The following is a 3,801-nucleotide window of genomic DNA, read 5'->3' as shown; positions in this document are numbered from 1 at the left end:
TCTTCTACTTGCTTAATTCCTCTAGTAAACCCCCTTTTTGGTTCTTTAGTGGTTACAACTGCACAGTTGGCACCAATTTCATTTCACACCAAAAATTTGCCTTTTGGGCAAAAAAAAATCACAGTTTTTGTAAGTCATAGGCAAATACAAACTTAGCACAATGAGTTCCCCATTTTAAGGTGTAACAGATTTCAGCAAGATTTCTTCAAAGAAGAAATCATTATTTCCTTCCCAAGTTAACATCTTTTATGCTGGAAAAGCATTCATCCAGCTATTTTGACAATGCCCAAGAGAGCTGGCCAAAGCCCAACTATGGCACAGGAATGTCACAGATATTGGTAAATAATTTTTAAGTTCTGCTTTTCCCTCTCAAAATTTCAGTATTTTATATTTTTATATACCATATGCTCATTTTAATTTGATCTTTTCTAATCCAAGGACCCCCTGATCATTGACTATCATCATTTATGGCTTTTCATGGCATTCAGACTGGCCACCCTTACTTTCAAAGCTGCTATCACTTTGAGCTGCTCAAGAAGGCCTTGGTGTGACCATAATCAGTCCTAATACCATTTGTTGCTATTTTGGGGGGGCGGGGAAATGAGGGTTAAGTGACTTGCCCAGGGTCACACAGCTAGTAAGTGTGAAGTATCTGAGGCCAGATTTGAACTCAGGTACTCCTGAATCCAGGGCCGGTGCTTTATCCACTGTGCCACCTAGCCGCCCCAGTCCTAATACCATTAAAGCTACTAAGGACCTTTCTGTCCTATTAAAGGGCTACAGGGCTCCACAGTTAGCCCCCACTCTCTGCAACTGCAATCCCAGTGCCCTGCTCCTCCAGTCACAGGCCTGGCCACCAGCAGCGCTGCCTTTTCCCCTTTCCCCTTTCCCCTTTTTAGGTAAATTAAACTATTCCTTATATTTTTAGGTTTTGGGAAATAAAGGTTCCTATCCTGAAGATTCACGTGGTTCAATCCCCTTCAGCCTTTAAGAGAGGCTTCTTGTGATCTGGTTACAGACTTGGTGTCCAGGCTCATAAGACTAAGAGATCCCCAAGGAGGCCCTAACTGGTGGTACCCTCTAGTAGGTGTGCATGCACCTAATTTATTCCTATATCTATCTTTTTTATATTCTTGCTTAATTCTATCTTTAATAATTCTTTCCCTAACTCATTTTAGTCTTATTTATACAATTTGAACTTATTTTCACTAACCATCTGATTTCAACACAAGTTTTACTGTTTTAATTTATCTAAGTAATTGATTTCAACTGTAGTAGTATCATCAAACTTCACTTACCTTTAGCTGCTTTCTGATTTCAAAACAAGTTTCCTTTTTCTGGGAGTATTTTGGGATTCACCTTCAATCAGGAGTCCTAATCCAGGACTTGCTGGGTGCCCTCGGTTTGGTTGTTTAAAAGCAGTAAACAACTGAAGGGTATATGAACTTCAATCCTACCCATTTTTATTCTTTTATAAAGATGGTCTAAGATTTCCTTATTCTACCTTCTAATAATAAAAATTCCTTCCTGCAATAAACTTGTCCCAACTTTAAGTACAGTTTTTTCAAGTGTACTTGTGTGTGTGTGAGGCAATGAGGGTTAAGTGACTTGCCCAAGGTCACACAACTAGTAAGTGTCAAGTGTCTGAGATCGGATTTTAATTCATGTCCTCCTGAATCCAGGGTTAGTACTCTATCCACTTCGACACCTAGCTGCCCCAGAATTTTAAGTGTCCTTTTATTGTACACTAAAATTAAAACCAATTTCACAGACTAATACCCCAAAACTTGAGGCTTAGAGATTCGTTAGCTGAAACTTCTTCAGCCTTAGCAAATGTGTTTCTTTTTCAATTCTGGGTTGTGGAATTAGGTAAACTCACAGGAGTTTTATTCTAAATTCAACTACATTATTTTCTGAATTTGTATTATTTTAACATTTCCCTGAATTCCTATTTCATTGACTCTCTCCTGAACAAGTCTCATGATTAATGACAGTTCTTAGAGTGCAAACTTCAGCTTTAAATCAATTCCCAGTCATTTAAAAGGTCCCTTTTAAGGAATAACTGATCTGTGAATTTTGTTGTTGTTTGCATTAAATTCTACAGAGTTTTCTAGTACCCCATAAATTTATCAAAATACTTTATAAAGACATCCAGATTATAATTTAGAAATTAAAGAAATTTGATTGTTCCTTTTTCACAAATTTGGTTTCCAATCCTTTTTTAATCTTAGTTTGCAATTAATTTCTGTATCTATCTTTCATCTCATCAATCTCCAACATGGCCAGCGTTGGAAACAGAAAAAAGAGAGAGTTTTGTCCTCTTTTAAGACTTTTTTTGAAAGCTTTTTTTTTTCCACAGCCTATTTCTTTTAGTTGATCATGCCAAAAGAAAAGGTATAGGTAAAACACCTGTTAGCTATGGGTTAGTACAAAGCACCAATAGCGTAGCAGACAAAAAAATCACTCATCTTTTATTTTCTTTTAAAGATTTTCTTAACTCTATATAGTCCCTTTCTATCTGAAGTAAAGAATCCACTATTCCTAAATTTAGTTTCATCATTTACAAAACAGACACACACAGAACATATAACAAGGCACAACATTAAATCAAGCCTGAACTTCTCCTAAATTTTTTTCTAGATTTTGAAGTCAAGATCTTACCTGTCTCCTCTATTAAGTATAGATCTTATGACCATCTTGTGGCTGGGGTCCTGCTGTCAGCCTAAGGTGATTCTTCTGTTTCCTAATTAAGTTAATGCTTTTAGAATTTCACCCAAAAAATGTAATTTAGTAAGAATACAAAATTGTTTTAGTCTAAATTGCCAGTTGGGTTCACCCACTTAAAGTGCACTTTCTATTTAGAACAGGTCCCTAATAGAAGAACTGGTTAAAGTTCTATTCTTTTAGACTTTTTGCCAAAGTATAATCACAGGAAGTAAAACTTCGAGACAATGAAGGATTTAGCAATATCAATAGTTCATTTGTCCTAAGCTAATTTCAAGAGATTGTTCAATAAAATTCCCTAACTTTTTAAGTAATTAAAAGTTCCATGCTTCGGCCAAAACAATCCACTAAACTCCTTATTTTCTCAAACCAAACTTTAACAGCTTAATAGCTTTTTCTTTAGACACTCCCCAACAGGGAGTCCACCCGTATCCCAATGGGGATCCTATAGGATACATTTCTCCTCTTATGCCTGACCCCATGGCTCTCCTGGGGATGTCCCCAACCAGGAGTGGAACTTCCTTCCTCAGAGGAACTTCTCCCAAGAGAATTGTACTACATTCCCAAGGTACCCACCTTTTGGTTTATTCTATCTGAGAAGTTCCCCACTGAAAACACTGGAGACCATCCCCTTGACTGTCCCTTGCTGGCCTGAGTTCCACCTTGGGAGTCTTTCCTACGGCTAACATTGTAATATTCAGGGTTTGTTTTAAATTCTCCAATACTTCCAATTTTTAATTTCTGGGCTTAACCCCTAGGGTCCTAAGACCAGTCAACTGGGGCCTAAAGGTCCTTTATAAGTGAATATTCAGCAAAATGTATACCTACTTTCCTTTAAAACTTCCTAAAAAATTAGCTCTGATTGTCACTGACTGACTTAATCCTAAGAATATACGTGATAATAACCTGGCTCACTAAATGAAAGGGAGCTCTCTCCTTTCCGCATATCTGTAAAACTAAAATGTACTTTCTTCTCAGGTCAGAAGAGGTTGGGATTATTTCCACAGTGGTCACATGCCTAGACATCTTACCATTGAGGTAGGGAATCTCTCACCTAAGGCTATTGGGTCTGGCCTG

The sequence above is a fragment of the Dromiciops gliroides genome, chromosome 4 (assembly GCF_019393635.1).
Source record: "Dromiciops gliroides isolate mDroGli1 chromosome 4, mDroGli1.pri, whole genome shotgun sequence".
In the NCBI taxonomy this organism is placed as follows: domain Eukaryota; kingdom Metazoa; phylum Chordata; class Mammalia; order Microbiotheria; family Microbiotheriidae; genus Dromiciops; species Dromiciops gliroides.
Note: the sequence above shows the minus strand (reverse complement) of the source record.